The 22,162-nt window shown below is 49.6% G+C and overlaps 1 pseudogene; it reads right to left on the reverse strand.

The window, feature by feature from the left end:
- Positions 1-1,555: 1,555 nt before the first annotated feature.
- On the reverse strand, positions 1,556-2,054 carry LOC132510043 (bolA-like protein 3; annotated as a pseudogene).
- Positions 2,055-22,162: the final 20,108 nt, after the last annotated feature.

Consider the following 22,162-nt stretch of genomic DNA (forward strand, 5'->3'; position numbering starts at 1 on the left):
AGAGAGGAGACTTAAAGCACTCAACTATAATTGTGGATTTATCTCTTTTTCCTTTCAGTTTTGTCAGTTTTTACTTCTTATATTTTGCAGCTCTTTTGTTTGGTATAAACACATTTAGGATATATACACATTCTAAGTGTATACACAAGTATACAAGAATAATGTATATAAGAATGCATTCTTGGGACTTCCCTGGCCGTCCAGTGGTTAAGATTCCACTCTTCCACTGCAGAGGACACATGTTCAATCCCCGGTCAGGGAACTAGGATCCAACATGCTGTGCCACATGGCCAAAAAAAAAACAAAAATAGAAAAACAGAATGCATTCTTGGTGGACTGATCATTTTACCATTATTATCCTTTTCTATCTATAGTAATTTTCTTTGAAGTCTATGTAATCTGATATTATTATACTCCTTTTATTTATTTAATGTTTGCATGATATATTTTTTTCCATCCCTTTGCTTTCAACCTGCCTATGTTGTTGTATTTGAAATGAGTTTCTTGTTGACAGCATGTAGTTGGGTCATGTTTGTTAATCCATTTCTGCCACCTCTTTCAATTGGTATACTTAGACCATTTATATTTAATATAATTATTGATATATTAGAGCTTAATTCCGCCATTGTCTTTCGTTTATTTTCTGTGGCTTGTTTCTCTGTTTTCTTTTTTCTGTGTGCCTGTGGGTTAGTTTGAACATTTAAAAAATTCCACTTTGATTTATCTGTAATGTTTTTGAGTGTATCTCTTTGTGTAACTTTTTTAGTGGTTGCTCTAGGCATTACATGCTTGACATATAACTTAGAATATCATCATTTCACCAGTTTGAATAAAGTATAGAAACATTACCTCCCTTTAACTGTCTTTATTTTCTCCACTTATAATATTGTTGTTTAAAATATTTTCTCTACATACATTTAGAACTACATCAAACGGTATTGTAATTTTTGCTTTGATAATCAAACATGTTTAGAAAACTCAAGAGAAGGGAAACTTATAGTATTTATCCACATTTTTGCTCATTGTATTCTTTCTTCTTTCCTCATGTTCCAAGGTTTTTTTTTTGTTTAGTAGCATCCTTTCTCTTTACAGAACTTTTTAAGCCTTTCTTTTAGGGTAGGTCTGCTGGGGACAAGTTCTCTTAGTTTATTTTCACTGGAGAATGTCTTGATTTCCCTTTAATTAAAGAAGGGCATTTTTGCTGGGTATAAAATTTTGGGTAAGGCAGCCTTTTTTTCAGCACTTGAAGAACATTGCGTCACTTCCACTGGCCTCCATAGTTTCTGATGAGAAATCTACTATTATTCTCATTGCTTTCCCCCAGTATTAACATATCATTTTTCTCTGGCTGCTTTCAAGATTTTGTCTTTGTCTTTCGCTTTCAGAAGTTTATTTATGGTGTGTCTTGTATGGCTTTTTCTGTATTTATACTCTTTGGGTAAAATTAGCTCCTAGAATCTGAAGGTTTATGTCTTTTGTCAAACCTGGGAAGTTTTCAACCACTCTTTCTTTGAATACTTTTTTTTTGTAATGAAAAAAATTTTTAATTGTCTGTCGCCTTTAATTAACATCTAAATAGATACCATATTCTTCTATAATTACAATATGGAAATGTCTATGAATAAAATAGATAAATTTTTTGTCATATGCCTAGGAAAGAATGGTGGCAATAAGATTCATCCAAGTTTTCAGCAGCAATATCTATGTAGCCAGGACGTGGTCAGTGTCTGGAGACAGAGGTAAATATCCACAATCCATGCATACATTTGATCTTTTCTTTTAGTGTCTGATTTACCATCTGGTGCTGCTGGACAGTTCTCTTCTCCTTAAATTCTTCCGATTTGACTTGAATTTCATACATTGTCCTACAGTCTCCTGAAATGTCAGTGACTTTGATAGCTGTAGCTCGAGGAAACTTTTCTTTGAGAATTTGGGTCTCTTTGATCTCCCCCCTCAGTCTGCAAGGCAAACATTCACTGGGCACAGTGGAGAAGAGGAAGCCGGCAGGTTCCACAGAGCAGAGGTGCTGCCAAGGCTGAGCTCCATGCTGCCATGCCCGGCTGATGTGGCCTGCTGTCTTAGGTCGCTGTGTCATTCTCTGAATACTTTTCAGTCCTGTCCTCTTTCTCCTCTCCTTCCAGGACTCTGGTGAAATGAATCTTAGGTCATTTGTTATAATCCCACAGGACCCTGAGGCTCTACTAGTTTTTCAGTCTATTTTTCTCTCTATTGTTCAGATTGGGTAATGCCTATTGTCCTTTCTTCCAGTGCACTAATTATTTCCTCTTTCTTCTACATTCTGCTCTTAAGCCCAACTACTGAGTTTGTTTTTTTGGTACTGTATTTTTCAGTTCTAAAATTGCCCTTTGGTTCTTCTTTATATCTTCTGTTTCTCTGTTGAGATTCTTTCTTCCCCTCATTTATTTCAAATGGGCTTGTAATTGCTCATGGAAGCATTTAAAAAGTGATGAGTGCTTTAAAATCTTTGTCAGATAATTCTGACATTTTTTTCATATTGTTGTTGGCATCTGATTGTCTTTTTTCTTTTTTTTTTTTTTTTTTTTTGCAGTACGTGGGTTTCTCACTGTTGTGGCCTCTCCCGTTGCGGAGCACAGGCTCCGGATGTGCAGGCTCAGCGGCCATGGCTCACGGGCCCAGCCGCTCCGCGGCATGTGGGATCTTCCCGGACCGGGGCACGAACCCGTGTCCCCTGCATCGCAGGCGGACTCTCAACCACTGCGCCACCAGGGAAGCCCCTGATTGTCTTTTTAAATTCAGTTTGAGACCTTTCTTTTTTGTGGTATGATGATGACTTTTTATTGAAACCTGGGAATTTGCATTATCTTAGGAGATTCTGGATCTTGCTTAAATCTTTTGTTTTAGATGGTTTTCTCTGCCACTGCTCTAGTAGGGGAGGGGGGATGCTGCCCATTAGTTTTGAGTTCACATATTTTGCAGTTCTGTTTGGTGCGTACACATTTAGGATTGATATATCTTCTTGGTGAATCAACATTTTTATTATGATATAATATCTCTGTCTCTGATAATTTTCTTTGCTCTGAAGTCTATTTTATCTGATATAGTCTACCTCCAAGTTCCCCACTCTGTTGCCTTTGGAGGGAATAGGATCCTTACTACTTTTGGGTGTGGGTAGGAAAACTGGCTCCCCATGTGGGCACCACTGATACCGTGATGACGTGGCCTTGTTTGCTGGGTGATGATGAAAGTCTTGATTCTCCACTAGGCCTGCTTTGACTCCATCAAGACTGGGAGGGGTGTTTTGGTTACTGGCAAGAGAGAGGTGAAGTTCAGGCTCCCCACAGTCTCCACTGACACTGTTGGGAGAGGGAGCCCAGTGGGGATGAAGATCCTGTTTCCATACCTGTCCTTCTCTGACATTACCTCAGTGGGGACTCTGGGGTTCCTTGTTATAGCCTCTTGAGGATGGAAGTCTAGACTCCCCCATTTGGTCTTTGTGGGTATGGGTATGAGTGGGGCCAGAGTTTTTGTTTTCTTTCCTTCTAGTGTTTGGGTGGAGTAGACTGGTTATTGTATAAAAGTTTTTGGTCTTACTAAGCTGCCCCTTTCTTTGTCCTTTGACTAGAGAGATCAGGCTTTTGTTGGGGCTTTTGTTTTGTGTCTGTGCCTGTTGTAGCTTCCAGATTTTTGACTTCTTCTCTTCCAAGTCTAACATATATGAAGCAAAAGGAAAACCAAGGGAACTGACTACATTTCTTGGGTCTTGAGGTCCTAACCCAGTCTGCCTCTGGGACCAGTGAGCAGCCTCCCTTCTCTGATCACTTCACCCCTGCGGTTTGTTCTCTGTCCTTTGGCACATGGCCTTTGGTGCTCATTCATTTATTCATTTACTCTTTCATTCAACAAAACTGGCTCTGTGCCTGTTCCTGCAGATACGGTGACTAAAAGATCTTAAGTTATAGTTAGTGGAAGAGACAGTAATCACAGTGTCTGAGTAGACCCTATAATTTCCCCTGGCTGGCCTTGCCTTGTCCTGGAGGAGGAGGTTCTAGGGGACAGGGTCTGGGCCTTGCTTCTCCTGCCCAGGATGAGATGGGGCTCCTGGTCACAGTCCCAGTGGGAGACAACTGGAGGTTTGACCCCATCAGGACACACTTACTCATGTACTGAGCGTCTGCCACTGGGCACACAGTGAGCCCACACTGGGCAGGGATGTGAGATGAGAGAGGTGAGGCCAACTCCGGGCAGCTCCAGGCCTGGGCAGGACTGGGACAAGGCTGTGGAAACAGTTAATGCCTTGAAAGCTCACACTCGAATGGAAGATGCGGGTGCTAGTGGTGGTGGGGGATCAGGATACGGCTTCCTCAAGAAGGAGGCTTCTGAGGGCTTCCCTGGTGGCGCAGTGGTTGAGAGTCCGCCTGCCGATACAGGGGACACGGGTTTGTGCCCCGGTCCGGGAAGATCCCACATGCTGTGGAGCGGCTGGGCCCGTGAGCCATGGCCGCTGAGTCCGTGTATCCGGAGCCTGTGCTCCACAGCGGGAGAGGCCACAACAGTGAGAGGCCCTGGTGAAATGAATGTTAGGTCTTTTTGCGTACCGCCAAAAAAAAAAACAAAAAAAAAAAAAACAAAGAAGGAGGCTTCTGAGCTGGACCTGGGCAATGATTGAAAAAAGTGCTAGTAGAAGGGCAGCCTAGGAGTGGGCTCTATTCCCTGCCCCCATCAGGTGGAGCAGCTGGAAAAGGGACCTGGGGGACCCAGGTTCCCACCGGAGCCACCGCCCTAAGGCTTTCCCTCCCCTCCCCATGGACATTGTCTTCTTCCTGCCATGACACCCTGATCTTTCCCCCTCCCCTGCGGGCACTGCTCTCCTGCCCACGATGCCCGTCTGGGCCCTCCATTGTCTTGGGAAGATGTGTGCTCACCCGGGTGGGTTATTATTAGCCTGCGATGAAGTGAAAGGCCCTGAATGGGAGGTGCTGAGCTCCTGCCTGACACCATGGCCGAGGCAAGAAGGAAATGATTCATTATGGCTACAAGGCGTGCTCTAATTTCATATAACGAAATAAATGACAGTCGTATTTTGGGCGCCACCACGCGCAGATAGCATTGTTCCCTGACTGCCTCTCACCCGGGCTGCAAGGGGAATTAGAGCAGCCTTTGTGCAGAGAGATGAGGGGCTGGGGGTGCTTGAGGGGTGGCAGGTGCCGTGGCCCTGGGAGGATGAGTGAAGTCACTGCTCAGTGGCTGGGGTGGCTGGGGACAGGGGTTCCAAGACCTCGCCCACAATCAAGGGGCCCCGGCCTGCTGATCCCACTTCTGCTTCCTGTGCACCACATACCCCACCTTCCATCCTCATGGCTCCTCCAGACCCTGCCTATCTGTCCAATTCATTCCCAGCTCTGGGTCCCCTCCTCCAGGAAGCCCACAGCGAGCTCTGCTTTTCCAACGCTGTGTCTATGCATACTTTCTCTCCCTCTTCAGGCTTCTGGGCTCCTTACACAACCACACAAAAAAACAGCTTTAGATGAGGCTTCCTTGGATGTGATGGTGGCCCCCAGTTCAGAGTAAATGTACCTTCACCTTCTGGGGTAGGGAATTCCCTCAAGAGCTGAGCCCCTTAGCAGGGCAGCTGTCACGGTGTGCGCCCTTCAGGGCGGGACTGGCTGCATGATTTGTGGGGACCAGGGTCAGATGAAAATTCAGGGCCCCTTGTTAACAAAATTAAGAATTTCAAGACACAGCCACAGATTCTTCAACCCAGTGCAGAGCCCTTCTGAGTGAGGGACTCTGTGCATTGCACAGGTGGCAGCCTCTGTCCATGGCTAGAGAGAAGAGACCCAAAGTTGGAGCCTGGAGTCCCCCTGGTTACAGCACTGGTCCTCTTCTACCTCAGCTGTGGCCAGGACAGCTTGACGGGGCGCGGGGAAGGCCACTGGTTCAGCCAGGATGCAAGCACCTTCGACAGGCATCCAGAAGTGGTGGCAGAATCTTATTTCCCCAATGTGTTTCATTTGTGGTCTGGAACCTAAGATAAAAATAATAGAAGAAGAGGATAACATTCAAGGGCAATTTCATCTCTGGGCGTCTCACCAGGAGAGGAAGCCTCAGGATCGCTGGACCAAGGAATTCTTTTTCCTGCCATATTTGCACACAAAATGGTCTCGTTTAAAAACACACATGAAGGGTCATGTCAATCATAGACACTTGGAAATAGGTGCTGCCTTGACAGGGAAACAACTTTTTCGTGGAATTTAATTCGTTCAAATACCTTTTTCAACTGGGTTGACAGCGGGGCCATGGAGAGGGGAACTCACATCCTCCTCCAGCTCCCGCTGCATGTGGATGGGCCCCTCCATCCGCCCCCCAGCACCCCTGCAAAGCTCACTGTGTAGAGTGTACCAGCAGTGAGCCGCCTGAGCTGGACAAGGTCCTCTCTCCCTGGTCTCTCTATTGTTCTCCAAGATCAAGTCTCACAGACCAGAAGAGGGGTTCTGGGCATGCCAGTTCCCGGGAGGGCAGATCCCTGAGTCAGGGCCTGCACTGGGGTTTTAGCCTGCCCAGGATCCCTTACTAGTTGGCTTTCCCTGGGGACTACAGAGGTTGCAAACAGATGGTCCATGGGCTGTCTTCAGGTCGAGGTAGTTCCCTCCTTTCTTTCTTTCTTTCTCTTTCTTTCTTCCTTTCTTTCTTCCTTCCTTCCTTCCTTCCTTCCTTCCTTCTTTCTTTCCTCCTTCCTTCCTTCCTCACTCCCTCCTTCCTTCCTTTCTTTCTGTTTCTTCCTTTCTTTCTCTCTTTCTTCCTTTCTTTCTCTCTTTCTTCCTTCCTTTTTTTCTTTCTTCCTCTCTCTCTCTCTGTCTCTCTCTGTTTCTCTTTTTCTTTCTTTCCCTCTTCATTCTTTTAGCAAAACCTGAATTAGGTTGCAGCCTTTACAAATCGCAAGTTTGCACGTAAAATCCAAATTTCTGACTTCTCTTGAAAAAAAATCCAGAGATTCCCACATGAACACGACTGGGGTGCCGAATAGGGCTGCTCCTTTCAGGCGAGGCCATGCTCTGTCGTTTGCCTTGGTCCCCACAGCTCTGTACCTTCTCCTAGCCCTGCTGTGAGTGGCGGTCCACATAAAGTTGGATTTTCACGGCTGTATTTCGTACACTTGGCTGGCATCACTCCTTTGGGTTGCCTGCCTGGCTCCCATAGGCATTTTGCCTCTTTTCTCCTCAGGAGTTTCTGATGGCGCTTTGCTGATCATAGATGGCCCAGTGACGGGGGATGGAGAAGGGCATAGATGGGAAGTGTCCACGCCATGTGTTCCCACCCCTTCCCTGGGCTCTGTGGAAGTGCTTGACTTACGCTGATGATCAAGTTATTAGCCTAGACATTTCTTATTGCTTATTGAGAGCAGAGTGGGGGCAGAGAGAGGAGGGGTAGGGAGAGGGGACGGTGGTCAGGTGCACAGAGATCTTGCCGACTGCCCTTGGCCCCTACTTGCTGAAACATGCATTTGCATCATTAAGATCTTACCTTTGAAAAGCACGCTCCCTAAACTCTGTTTCTTTCCTCCACCTGTTCCCATGATTGGCAGCTGGAGCAGCCTGTAACAGGGCACACCTGACCCTTCAAAAGGGATGAAGCCTCAGCTCCGCACGGCAGCCACTTCCTGGAGTCCAGCTCACGCCCTGCCCAAGGCCTGCCTCCCTGGCTGGGGGGAGGCTGGAAGGCAGGGATGTTTCCTGAGTGACTCCACTGAGGAAGGGCCGCTGAGCTGGCGCTCTTGCTGCCTCGACAGGGCCTATGCCCTGTAGGACGTCTGTAGGTCCGAGAGCCGAGAGACAAAGTCAGGGCCCAGGGGCCTCTTGCTTATTGTCCTTGGGCCCATGAAGAAGACTGTGCCTCCCGCAAACTCTCTTTGTCCCTCAGGCCATTCTATAGGGCGCCGTCTCTGCTTCCCAGCAGGTATTGGCTCGCCTTGACGTTCTGGTGAGGCAGGGACAAAGTTTTCATGCTAATAGGAAGATGGTGAAAGCAAGGACAGGGGGCTGCCACAGTGTCCAACTACGGGAACAACCCACCTTTCCAATACTGCCTTATTAATTGGCCGTTCGGTAGGATTGGGGCCCAGTTGAATTAGATAAAGGGTAATGTATGCAGTAGTGGGAATATGCAGCCTTCAGCATCAGGTTAAATGTTGCTTTGCACACAGTCCAGGGCCGCTGCTTTCCAGAAAGCCCCCCCCCCAACCCCCGCCGTGTGGTGGATTGGAGTTTAGCTGCACCAGGTACAGAGGGTCCCTTTGCTGAGAGTTTCTGGAGCTGGGTTTATGCAGTGTGACCGCCTGTCTCAGGGATGTCCTTGCATTCTGGGACCCGCCTGTGGCCTTCACCTGGGAGGGGGAGGTCTGGGGGTATAACCTTCACCTAAGAATAGGCTTCTGTTGCCGACTTGCTGCATTACCAGGGGTGCCCCGGATTTAAACTCTAGAAGAGTCCCCCATATCCCTGAGAAGAAATTCTCTTGATCTGTTACGTCATTTCCTTTGGAGACTCTGTCCTGATTCTCAGAAAGGTTGCCATATGGAAAACCAGGCTGAAGAAAGCCATTCCGTCTGAAGGTCAAGTGGATTGGGGAGGCGGCAGGTGGCCTGCTGGGGAAGGACAAACACTGACCTTGCAATGCCAGCCACGTGGGTCTGGGACCTTCCTACACAGACTCTGGGATGGTGCCCTTTGTCCACAGTCAGGGCTTGGGTTTCCAAAAGCACACAAGTGCCTGAGCCGGCCCAGGGCTCCCTCCTGCCTCTCCTGCAGACCCGGGAGCTGTGGCATCGCCTGCCTGCTGGCCTCTCTTCTGTGGCCCGGGTCCCTCCGTAAGTCAGAGCCTGCAAGAAATCACCGTCCACACCTGCCTGCCTCCATGGTTCTGAGCGGAAACCACTGGGGTAGTGAGGTGTTTGACAGTTTGAGCAACTCTCAGCAAGAAAGGGGTCCTGAGGGAGACTGAGGAACCCTATGAAGCCAAAAAGGTCCACAGAGCACCTCGGCCCTGATAGGGGACTGGCCATCACTGCCCGGTCCTCAGGCAAGAGGGGACCCCAGCAGTGCAAGGCAGCTCCACTCTGTCCTGGAGGCCCCAGGCTTTGCACTGTGGGCTGTTCGTCTCCCGGGCCCTTGGGCTTTGACCAACTGATCCCGGTTTGCCCAGGACTTTCTGGGTTTTGCTACTGAACGTCCACATCCAGGGAACCCCTCGGTTCCACGCAAACAGGATGGTTGGTCACCTGGGCATGGTCTGGGAGCCAGAAGGGTCATTAGGGGGTAAAATCCGGGCTGGGTGGGGGTGGTCCAGATGTGAGGACACACCTGTAGAAGAGGTAGTTGCCTCTGACAGATGCTTCATGCATGTCCTACACTTTCCCTGCATAGGCAACCCTGTGACATCATTGTACACGTGCACATGCAACACGGCATATGCACATGAGGTCCCCATCGTGACAGCAGCTGTGTCAAGATGGCTTTTCTAGTCACGGTGCTGGCTGATGTTGAACGAGCGGGTGTGTGAAGAGGCTGTGCTGGCTTCTGGGCTTGCTCGTGTACCCTGTTAATGAGGTTGGTTGTCCTGCCACCTCAGGGTCAACGCTCCCTCTTTAGACATCTCGTCCACATGCCCACCTGGGACAAGGTATCAGATCCAAGTAGCAAGATATAGTGAAGCTCTGCATCTTGCAGAATCCTGGAAAGAAAAGTGTGGACATTTCTGGGTCTTGCATTGGCATTGTGGGCTGCAGTCATAGCAATCAATGTAGGACCACCTTGTAGAGTCTAAACGCTGACGCAGATTTACTCCCTACGCAGTTGTTGCGTCTTTCATCTTGTACTCATGTGCCCTATACACGTGCATATGAATGTTGGTGGATTGCCATATCAAAGGACAAAAACAACAGCCCCGCAATCGGCCTGGTGTGCACGGCCAGATCTTGTGACTCAAAATTGCAAGAGTGAAGGTCTCGACACCCCCCTGCTTGAGCTCATTTGGAGTATCTGAGACCACTTATGCATTTTTCTGAGATCTTTGGTGGAGGTGTTTTTTCTTTCTCTTTTTCTGTGTTCAGGGAAGAAGCTTGTGGGAGCTTTTGGATGCCCCGTAATGATGGGGATTATAATGAAACACATGAACGAGTTGGCACTAGAGCTGGGAAGGGTGAGAAGGTCCCCCGCTACAGGGCGCACAGTGCGGGCTGGGGCTGTTGGCTTCTGTGGAGTTTGACACTCTGAAAGTTGGACTCCCCTCAATCCCAGCACTCCATGGCATTCTCTGGAAAGAGAGTGGAGTGGGGCAGAGTGCCATATGGCAGGAGGACCCCTATATTAGTCAGCTCAAGTTCCCATAACAAAATACCGCAGACCGGGAGGCTTAAACAACAGAAATGAAATTTCTTGCAGTTGTGGAGGCTGGAAGTCTGAGATCAGGGTGCCAGCAGGGTCAGGCCCTGGCGAGAGCGCTCTTCGTGGCTTGCGGACACCACCTTCTCCCCGTGTTTTCACATGGGAGAGAGAATGATCATTACAACAGAAATCTGGTCCTGCCACCACCCTGCCTAAACCCTTCCAATAGCTCCCCATTGCATTAGAATAACCCCCTACCTCTCATCACAGCCTCCGCAGACCTCCATGATTCAGACAGGCCTGACCTCTGACCCCACGCCACTTCCTCTGACGCTTGGGAGCCTCCAGCCACTGACCTTTTAGCTCCTTAAATTTGAGCCTTAACACTTGCCGTTCCCTCTGCTCGCGAAATGCAGTTTGTCACTTGGGTCTTGACTTCCTGAGGGCTATCTCTCTATCACACCACAGTGTTGCATTTCTTCAAAGCTCTTACGTCCAGAAGGCTTCATCTCCTTGTTAGAACGTCAGCACCATGAGGGCAGGCATCTCACCTCTCTTGCCCAGTGTTGCGTCTGCAGCACCAGAGCAGCGCCTGGCCCATAGGAAGCGCACCGCCAATAGCTGAGGGATGAACGTACCTCTCGGAGCCTTTCTCTTGGAGGCAGTGTAGGGGCACCCAGAGTACCTTCAGAGGCCCCCCTCCCCCTCCGCCAGCATTCAAGGTCATCCATTCTTCCGCCCATGCTTTCCTCCTTGGCTTCCCCGACCCTCCTTCCCTCCCTCCCGGCCGCATGCTGTGCAGTCACTGGCTCCAGTTACCTCGGACCACTTTGCAGGCTCAAAGCACACTCACGGCTCTAGCCTCACGCTTTGGCAAAGGCCTTCCCAGCTCCTTGAAATATCCAAATCAGGATCTTCCAGAGGGTTCTAAAAAAGTCCTGTTTCAGGAATCTGTCCCTTCCCCCCACCCACACACACTCGCATCCCCTAAGGTGGCATTTGCCTTCTGAGGAATCGAGGTTGGTTCATCATTTCACACTGCTCCTTGGATGATACGGGCCGTCCCGGTCCCCTGCTGCTGAGCAGGAATTGGGTGAAGAGGCTTCAACATGTCCCCTGCGTGTGTGGCTGTTCCCTCTCCTGTGTTTCCCTGGCACTTTTCTCACACGGCACCAGGGGCTCAGAGTCTGCTCCGTGGTTCATATTAGTTTACTCATTCTTTCACTCACTGAGGCGTCCACGACGTTCCGGGTACTGTGATAACTGCTCAGGACGCAGGGAGACGTCCCCGCCCACAAAGGGGAGCCGGGTCCTACATTTCTTGGAGGTGGCGCCCACGATGAGTCCTGTGCACGGGACTGCATGGATGAGACATTGTCATCCCATCGTCGTGTGACTCGATTTTCGATTGGAGAATTTTTTTTTTTTTTTTTTTGCGGTACACGGGCCTCTCACTGCTGTGGCCTCTCCCGTCGCAGAGCACAGGCTCCGGACACGCAGGCTCAGCAGCCATGGCTCACGGGCCCAGCCGCTCCGCGGCATGCGGGATCTTCCTGGACCGGGGCACAGAACCCGCGTCTCCTGCATCGGCAGGCGAACTCTCAACCACTGCGCCACCAGGGAAGCCCCGATTGGAGAATTTTTAAGAAGCACGCAGACCACTACCATAATAAGAGGTATTATTTTCAAGTCAAATTTTGTTTTGAGAGGCTCAAGAAAATCGCACATTTGAAGATGATTTTAAAAATCCTGCAAAACAAGGGTGGGGCATTGCTGTCCTGGCTTTGGACCATCTCCCTGGAAACTTTTGGCTGGGAGACACGGGCCACCAAACAGTGTGTGGGACAAGCTGAGGGCTCTGCCTATTCTGCGGCCAAGGGGAGGGGGTTCAGAGGAGAATTCTCAGGGGACAGGAGTGAGCACTTAGGACAGGAAGCCATGGCTGCCCACCAGCTGTGCACCCGCAGGACTCATGCGTGCCTGCTCTATGTGTGCCTTGTCCACTGGGGTCTGGATGCTTCCGGGTCCTCTCTGGAATCCAATTCCATTTGCTTTTGGAATCTTCCACAGATGTTCTCTTTCCTCGGAAGGATGTTTCCTCATTTCCTTGAATCTTATCTGTTCTTCGTGAAGCCTCCTGTGACATCACCACACCCTCCTGAGGCTCACTGCCTTTGCAGTCATCACTCTTCCAGGTGGCAAGTGTACAGACCAGAGACTTGGGGGTTGGGGGACCAGGGCTCTAGCCTTAACCGGGGCTCCCCCCACCATTCCTCTCAGGCAGTTCTGGAACTTCTGGGTCCGGCTCTATGCAAACCAGGGCTACTGCCATCTACCCTGAGGGCTTACACAAAGGTCGTTTATCATTCCCTTTCTTGCCCCGGTTAGAATACAATTCCCTTGGGATCCCGTAGAGCCCCAGAGCCCACTGTGCTTTCATCCAAGCTGTTAATAAATATTTGTGTTGGATTTAGAAAAGGATAATAAATGTGAAGATGACTTAAAAAATAGAAAGGCATTTCTTTCCCCCAGAATTCAACTTCTGGGGAAGTTCATTTGGATGATTAAATGATTAATAATAGGCAAGGACATTTTTGGGGGGAAAAAGAGAGATGGAGAATTTGTATTAGATATTGAAACACATTTTAAAGCCACAAAATAGATCAAGATAACAAAACAGAAAATCCAAACGCAGACCTGTCATAGCCCAGACTGTCTAGAAAATAGGGCTCGAGGCAAGGATGAAAGTGCCGATGTTTTATTTGGGAGGCGCAAACTGGGCAGAGAGAGTGAGGCGGGGGGAAGCAAGGCAAGGAGGGATGGGAAGCCACGTGCGGTCCTGCGTGGTGACGGACAGACACAGCAGGTGACTCGGTAGGTGGCTTTGCTTGGCTCTGTGGTCTTCTCCAGATGGGCTGTGCCTGCAGAAACTGCGTCTCTGAGTCACTGGGAGTGAAGGCGAAGAGGGAATTCGTGTGCCTGGCTCCCTCCCATCTCCTGTTTCCCTCTGGTCACAGTTCATCCCCTGGGTGGTATCTCCTCTGCATTTCCACGATGCATCTTCTGGGTTGCACCTTCGGCAGCTTCTCACCACACCAGCCCCATACCCAGAGGTGAGGTGTTTCCTGCAAGTCTGCAAGTGGCCGGAGATGCCGGAAACACGAGGTATGTGGCTTGGCGGCTGGCTGCATGGTGGTGACCAAGGCGGGGGTCAGGGGCTGGGTTCAGGCACAGGAGGTTCTCACCGCAGGAGCAAAATTTAAGGGAGTGAAAACAAACGGCAATCAGGCTAAATTATATTTGAATGCAGTATTGAAAAAGTCCAAATGAATGCAAAAACTTGTGATGAAGAAATAACTAGAAGATGTGGGCCCTGTATGTCTAGCCTGCAAGATTCCTAGATAGGTGCTGTTGGTACAAATTTATCACAAATAAGGATAGGTAATACAAATTCCAATTTGCATACGGCTCGTTTTCACCAAGCATTATAAATGCTTGAATGAATAAATGTGCCTGGCTTTCTCCCGTTCAAGCATTTATTGAGTACTTATTGCATACAGGTACCATGCAAGCAAGAGATCACCCATTGCTTTGCTGCTGCTTCTCTAGCAGGGAGAAGACTCAGATTAATTATTGCACAGACCATTTATTGATCAGAATCTTGATAAATATTTTGAAGAAAGAGAACATATAGTGAGGGACTCACCCGTCTTGGTGGTCAGGGCAGGCTTCCTGGAGGGGGTGGCATTGAAGCAGGGATGTGAAGAAGGAGGGATGAGCAAGATGTGGTTGGCCAGGAGGGGTGGTGCCCTCCCTGATCACTTCCTACAAAAGAGACCCCTGTTCGCCAGTTTTGGAAGGATACCATGTTGAAATGATGATAATACTCTGGAGAAATACATGGATGGCAGGTTGGAGAAACGGCCACTGTGAGTCTGAATGGAAGCCCTCAGCAGGCATGCCCGGTGGGCGACAGGGGCAGGAGGCTGGGTCCAGGGGAGGGGCGGGGGCGGGAATGGACACGCGGAGGCTGCTCCCACGGAGGTGTGGGCACGAGGCCACCAGGCAGAGACATGGGAGCGAGGAGGTCAGAATCTCAGGGCATCCTTACGTTTAGGAGGCCCGGGAAGGGATGGTCAGGGAGGTGGGGGAGGAGCAGGGTGAAGCAGGGGAGAAGGACCCCTCAACTCCAGAGACAAGAGGAGCTGAGCTGGCAAGGGGCTGGGGGGAGGGCCTGGGGACAGAAGGACAGGGAGGGCCCCGCTGAGCTGTCTGTGTGCCTGCCCCCTCTGTGCAGTGTTCCCAGGCTTGGAGCCGCCCTGGGGGAGGCCCGTGGAGCTGCGCTGAGCAGAGCCCGCGTGTCACAGGCTTGTCCTCCTGTCCCCTCTTGGTGGCAGTTGCGGGAAACCTTTGGGAACGTCAGCGGTCATGGCTGGGCTGCTCCCGGGTGTCTCTGGCTGGGGGCAGATGTGGACTCTGCCCTTCTGGGAAGAAGGGATACTCGGGTTCCATGGTGGGCTGCAGAGAGCTTCCCGCTGGCCCAGCACCCAGGCCACCATCCTGGCCACCTGCAAAGCCCTGTGGGCTGGCCTCAGCACTAGAGTCTTTCTGCCACACCAGGTGGAAGACATCCTCTCCCTGTTTGACTCAAGAGACCTGCCGCCCGCCCTCAGGTGCCCTCCCCTCGGCGGTCCTCCCTGCAGTCATTAGGCAGCAGCTGGACCTGGTCTCCTCCTTCTCCCAGGCCAGGGGGCTCTTCCTGGGAGAGATGCTTTCCAACATGCCTCGTGGTGGCAGCAAGCATAAATGGTGATGAACCAGTAGGTGATGAGGGCGAGTTCTCAGCCCACCAAGTCAGATGTACCAAAGGGGGGACATACTCTAACTTTTTTATGTTGCTATAAACATCATGCCAGTGGTAGAAACTCAAGCTAATCAATTCTGGAGAAACAGTTAATTTGGAGTTCCTCAGTCAAGTCAGGGATCTCCCGCCTTCTTATCTAGGGGATAGAGGAGCTGGCTTGCTCGCAGGCAGTGGAGATAGCCTTCGATGCTGCTGCCTAGAGATTTCTCACTGGTCCATGATGTGCCCACACCTGCCAGCGCCTCATCCTGCAGAAGGTGCCCCCGTGCCGCTTGCTTTCTCTCCCAGCTAATTGCACTTTCTTCCCGGGTGCGTGGGAAAGGTGGGTGGCCTTCCAGAGCTGCTCCGGAGCCCCTGGGAACTCGGAGGGGTTGATGGAGACCTGCCAGCTCCAGCCCCACAAGCCCATCTCTGTCCCATCCTTTTCGTTGGTGCTCCAGGGAGTTCAACAGTCTGTTGGGTCGTGCTTAGACTGAGCTACGTGGGACCGGGGTCTTGCTCAGATGCCCACGTGGGCCTCAGGCTCTGTACTGTTGCCCCCTCTGACTCTCTCCTCTTCCCTAGACCAATTTTGACTAGGTGAGGGGAACACCTGGATTGCACATTACTCCTAATTTTTTCCCACCCATTTGTCAACATTTGAAAGACAAAAGTAAACAAAAAACTTTTTTCAGAAAAATTTTCTTTAGTTTATTGAAAGTATTTTTACAAAAAGAAACCAGCAGAAGGTATCTAATTGTATTGTGAAAGCCCAAGTCTTCATCCCTTTTTCTTGACTTTTATATACAAAGGTGCTCCTTCTTTAGCGTGTTCTGCTCTTCATTTTCTCTCTTGTCCATGCCTTTGGTTTTAACTTCTCTACAACAACAGATGTGTTGCACTGAGCTGCCTATGCAGTGGAGGGTGGTATGGGGGGGAGCACAGGGGTCCGTATTTCATGGGGTTGGTGTTTCCTCATCACAGGTGCCCACAGCTCCTGCTTCTTGCTTCCCTTGTGGTTCTCAGGCCCCATGATCACATGCCACAAGCCTTCAAGCCACAGCCATGCTGAGGCAGATTTACAAAAACAATGGCAAGTTCACGTGGAGGTGAGAGTACACATCAGCTTGAGAAGAACTGCCTCTCAATATCTTTGGTTCTGAAAATGTAAATAAATCAGGAGGATCACAAAGAAGGGAATTATTCCCTGCCTGTGTGGATGGAATGAACCTTCGGGGGCCACCGGGTGCTTCTCTTGGTAGCCTCAGTAAAGCTAAGGAAAGCCAGAATGTGGAGATCTGCATCAGAAGTGGGGCTGGAAATGGGTGATGAGTCTAGGGGTGACGAGTCTAGGGTTGAAGAAGAGACTGGGGGTTATGGTGGTCTTGGGCTACCTACCCAAGTTACTACAAGCATCCGTCAACATCTGGGACCCAGAACCTGAAGGATGCCATGAGACTATGATGAAAGGGAAACAAGATTTTGCTGAAGTTCTCCCGCGTATCAGGCACTGCGGATGGAGGTAGTTATCACCATCCTCCTGCCCTTGAATGGCTCCCAGTCTAGCGGTGGAGACAGAACCACAAACAGGTGAGTGCACGATAGCCCAAAGTCTAGCTCTTGCCTGCGTGGCTGGATGGCTGGATAGGACATTGAGAGAGGCAGGAACAAGGTACAGTAGTAAAACCAAAAGAGGGAAAAATTCACTCTGCTGGGGATGGGGCAGGGGAGTGGGGTAGAGGGCTCTAGTGAGCCTGGCATTGAGAATACTCAGACTTGGCATCTAATCCTGGCACAGCCACGGGCACTCTGTCGGTCCTAGAAACCACTCCCAGTTTCTGGGTCTTATTTTCCCTGTGTCTACTAGACTGATGATTGATTAGACCAGAGGCTGTTAACTCAGATGCCTGCAGGGGCCAGTGGGTAAAATATCTGGGTGCAGGGCACTGGGAGAGGCTGACACACTGGGGTGGGCATCAAACTGCAATTCCATCCTGGTCATCTGTGCCATGTGGCAATATGGGCCCAGTTTGGCCAGATCTTTCAAGTTTCCAAAGAAGCTGGGAATATGAACTTGTGTGAGAAATCTCCAAATTTTTAAGTGGCAAGTATTTCAAATAAAAAGGAAAGGCAGCGCTGCATGGGGCAAAAAGTCTGTGGGTCAGATTTGGTCCCGGCTCTTCTAGTGTTTGACCAGGGCACTGGGAGCTCTCTGTGGGTTTTCCCCACTCTGTGGGTCTGAGAATTACTGTTAGACCATGATTCTCTGTGGCACAGAAATCCTGCCAATGAGGTAAAAATGCACTGTGAGGCTCCCACAAGCCAGGAGGGCATATGTGGCCACACGTAGGTGCACCAGAAAACCCAAGGACAGTCTCAAGAATCTGGGCCCAGTCTTGATACTCCCACTTCCTCACTGGGTGGCCCCACCTGAAGGCCTGGCTTGTTCATCCTTCATTCATTCATTCATTCAATAAATAATTATTAGAGCTTCTTGGTGCCAGAGCCGTTGCAAGTACAATGGCCATTTTAGAATTTTCTAAGATTCTTCATATCGATGGATTCACAAACCAGGGAAAGGAGAGCGGCGGTTCTACGGCTACTCCTTTTTTGGGCCAAGGTTATCTTAAGGTCGTGGAGCCCTTTGAAGCTGGGGAGCCCGGCAGGCAAGCCCAATCCCCGCCCTGCGGCTTTGAAAGTCCGCCCTCTGCTTGTTGAGCTTGGAACCCGTTTCCTCTGGGCAGGGCCAAGTCTTTGCGGAGGCGAGAGGGTGGACGCGCTGGAACAGCCAGTGCCGATGCACACCTGGCCCGGCAGCCCTTCTGGAGTGGCCACTTTCCAGGCTGCGATAATTCATCACAGGCGGGTTCACAAATGTACTTAAGAAAGAAGGGATGATCTATTTTGTACACGCTCCTTAAAGGGATTCCACTTTAGCTCCAATTGTAATTTTTACCTTTTTCAGGGGAATTTATTGACACCGTGCCTAGCTCAGCCCTCGTTTCGGCATCCTCCTTTTGTCTGCAAGCACACTCACCAGCCGCTTAATTTGTCATAGCCCTGGAGGTATCAGAACTAATGAGCTTTGTTTGAATAGACTTTTTCCAGTTCATCTAGCACACTTTGGGGTAATCACTCAGTTTCTGTTTGCTTCTGATCCGAGGCATTGTGGGAAATATAAGAAAATAATGGTTAAAAAAGCAGTATAAATGGGTAACAGCACATTTTCTGCAAAGCCCTGACGATGTTATTTTTTAAATTTCACCACTTATTGAAGTATTGAGAGTACTCTAAGTACGACCATTACAATATCATATCAGAGGAGAATCTGATAAAATGTTATTTTTCAATTAGCCAGGAGTTTTCTACTTGGCCTTCCTTAAGTAGTTCATAGCTAACAAATCTTTAGACAATCTAACCTCTTAAGGTCTGGAAGTGGACAGATAATAACCATGAACACATAACAGTGTCTCAGCACCGAGAATTTAAAAATTTAGTACAGGGATGCTTTTTATTGGTCAGACAGTGGCGTTTTCATTTCTCTAAAGCAGCTCCTCACAGCTCCTGTGTGCCCACCAAGCATGCGGTGGAAGGTCTAGGGAATGGAGCCTGGGGGCAGGGGCTGTACACGTAGTGCAGGCAGGGTGGGGAGGCGCTGCTTTTAACCCCCACTTTCTAGGTGGCACTGTCACCTGTGCCACCCCGATCGGCAGGCTCTGTCTAGGGCAGGCCTTCTGTTTTTAAGGATTACTATGCATGTTGCCAACGACCGGAGTTGTGGTTCTTAAGGACTGTTGGAAATCTGTAAAATGGGTCAATTCGGCAGAACGTGGGATGCTCCCAGACTCCCTGCTTGGGGCCGGGAGAGACAAAACAGGGTGCGTAAGAGAAGCCGCCTCCATTCTGCGGACTGCCTCCTGCAGATTTCCGAAACAAAATCCAATTAGCTGACGGACAGGTCGCCTTTGTCCGACTAAGGGTGCCGGAAGCGCGGGAAGAGGAGAGGGCGTGTTTACGCATGCGCATCACAACTTTCATCGTGGGAGGTGGGGGAGGCGCCTGGGGAGGGGATGTGAAGGTTGGGCATTGCCGTCACTCAGTGGAAGGGGTGGGGAGCGTGCTACGGGGTCAGCTGGTCAGGTGAACCGTGTTACGGACGAACCTGCATTACGTTCAATTCAGTCCGTGTCCCTGTGGATTGGCCAAGATTCATCCGCTTCCTTTCGCAGACGAGGAAACCAGAACTCTGAGCTCTTTGGCAACCTGCCCCTTGATCACAAGGTGGCAAGGGGCACGACTTGAACCCGGGGTTCTTTCCATTTCGTCACACATTTGGAATCCTCCCTGTGTCACGCCTGCTAGGGTTAGTAAGCATCACCACCACCAGCAGCTGCAGTAGCTACAGCAAACTCTTAGCAGCGTCCAGGGAATCTGAGACCCCATGCCAGGCTCTGTGGGGGTGTTCGAGGTGAGGCAGAGGCCCTGGATCTTTGCGGACTGAGCTCTGAGGACAGGGCAGATGCTGAGTGACAGTACAAGAAGCAGTGAGAGCACGGCAGTGGTGGATGGAGGACAAGCCTCCTAGTCCGAGGAGAAGGGAGCCACCAGCCCAGAGCAGGGTTGTTAGGAAACCATTGACGGAAACCGCCCGCCTTGGCCAGGCACGACAATAACCCCCACCCAGCATGAGCCGTCTCACAACAGGAGGTCGGGATAAGGAGAACTGTGCTGCTGCTGAAAACTAACCCAGAGAATTCGGGAGAGGTCAAAATGACGGAGGAGACGCCAGCCCATAATATGTCTGGCCAACCTTGCAGAAACCCTCATGCTGGAATCCATCTTGGCTGAGAGATGCACGCCACCAGGAAGGGCCCTGAGTCAGACCAAATAAGGGCAGAAGCAAGATGACTGGCCAGAGACAAACTGGAAAGCTAACTCCACCACCGTAAACCCTGAGACTGCGAGCCATGTGGCAGAGCAGTTCTCCTGGGTTCCCTGACCCTGTTGCTCTCCACTTGAGCACCCCTTTCCGATAAAGCCTTTTGCTCTGTCAGTACGTGTGTCTCCTCTGCAACTTATTTCCGAGTGTTAGACAAGAGCCCACTCTTGGGTCCTGGAAGTCAGCCACCTTGGTCTCTCTGGAGCCTTGATCCCCTGAGAAAGCACCAGGCTTGGTGGGGATTGTTCTCGAAGGACCAGTGGCAGTGGCTGAGGATCCTCTGCTGGAGAAATCAATCTGGAGAGACATGGGTGGAAAGTTGGGCCCGGGACAGCCAGCTGGGTGGGGCGGAGTTGGGGCAATTCTTTGGAATGCAAGGCTCCTGGGAGGCAGAGACATGGTTAAGTTTTGAATTTGGAACTGACACTCTGGAGGCTGAGAGAGGCGTGGATTGGACTGGCTGGGGCTGCAGAGGGGAGAGGAGGAAGTTCTTCTGGGCCCTATTGCTTCATCTATAACAATGAGGTTGTTTGGCGTCTCAGCTGCATAACAAAGCACTTCAAAACAGTGGTTTCAGGGAACTACCGTTCTGTGGATCGCTGGGCAATTGCACTGTCTGGGCCAGCCTGGTTGGTCTGGGTCTGCCGGGCTTCCTTGTACATTCGCAGTGAGCTGGCAGGTTACTGGGCAGCCGATGGTCTAGGCTGGCCTCGCTCCAGTGTCTGGAGGTGGACCAGTGCTTGGCTAGGGCACCTCTGTTCTCCTCTACGTGGGCTCTCATCCTCCGGGGTAGGAGTGGGCTATGGGTCAGACAGTGTGCACTGCCCTCTCTTTTCCCCACTTCTGCCATTGGCTGGGCCTCTGATCTAACCCTTTAACTTATGCTGACATGCAGAAGTAATCTCTCTCCATGTGTGGGCTTGGAGTGAATTCTCTAATAATAATAGATATTATTACTGACACCACAGTTATTCATGAAGTTCCTGTGTTAAAGTGGAAAAGAAACAACACAAGGACAAATTCCATGTTGGGGACATTCTTAATTTTCTTCTTTTTGTTTTAATTGGAGTATAGTTGATTTACAATGTTGTGTTACTTTCTGCTGTGCAGCAAATGAATCAGTTATACATATACATATATTAACTTTTATAGATTTTTTTCCCCATATAGGTCATTACAGAGTATTGAATAGAGTTCCCTGTGCTATACAGTAGGTCCTTATTAGTTATCTATTTTATATATAGTAGTGTGTATATGTCAATCCCAATCTCCCAGTTTATCCCTCCCTCCCTTCCCCCTCTGGTAACCATAAGATTGCTTTCTATATTCATGACTCTATTTCTGTTTTGTAGTAAGTTCATTTGTACCATTTTTTAGACCCCACATATAAGCGATATACGATATTTGTCCTTCTCTGTCTGACTTATTTCACTCAGAATAACAATGTTGCTGCAAACGGCATTATTTTCTTCTTTTTTATGGCTCAGTAATATTCCATTGTATATATGTATTAATTTTCTTCTTAAAAAATGTAAAAAAAATCACGTTAAGGAGGATCAAGTCTGTAACTCTGCTAGTCCCCAGAGCCAGCCAGCATCTCAGCAGTGAAGCCTGATGCATGTGTGGCACCTTAGGCTTGCCAAATGCTGTCATCTGAATTCTCTCTTGAGCCTCCAAACCAACATTGTGAGAAAGGTAAGAGGGGTATCATATAACCCTCACTTTATGGTTGAAAAAACTGAGACATGAGGAGAGGAATGTCCAAGGTCAGTTGCAGAGTAGGGAATTCTGACTCTAAGTTTCATTGTTTTTCCATTTTGCTTCACAATCCTGACTCATCATCAGTAGTGGCCCACTATGACCCCTGGATCGTTCTCTTTGCTAGTGAAACTTATTTGGCTCTTATTTAACAGTGTGATGCATTGCTTTTGGCTACAGATATTCTCCTAGAATACTAAGCTTTGGGTTGTGAGGTATCCAATAGCTAATTTGAAATGAAAATCATCTTATTTGCATTGT

The sequence above is a fragment of the Lagenorhynchus albirostris genome, chromosome 19, assembly GCF_949774975.1.
Source record: "Lagenorhynchus albirostris chromosome 19, mLagAlb1.1, whole genome shotgun sequence".
Taxonomy (NCBI): Eukaryota; Metazoa; Chordata; class Mammalia; order Artiodactyla; family Delphinidae; genus Lagenorhynchus; species Lagenorhynchus albirostris.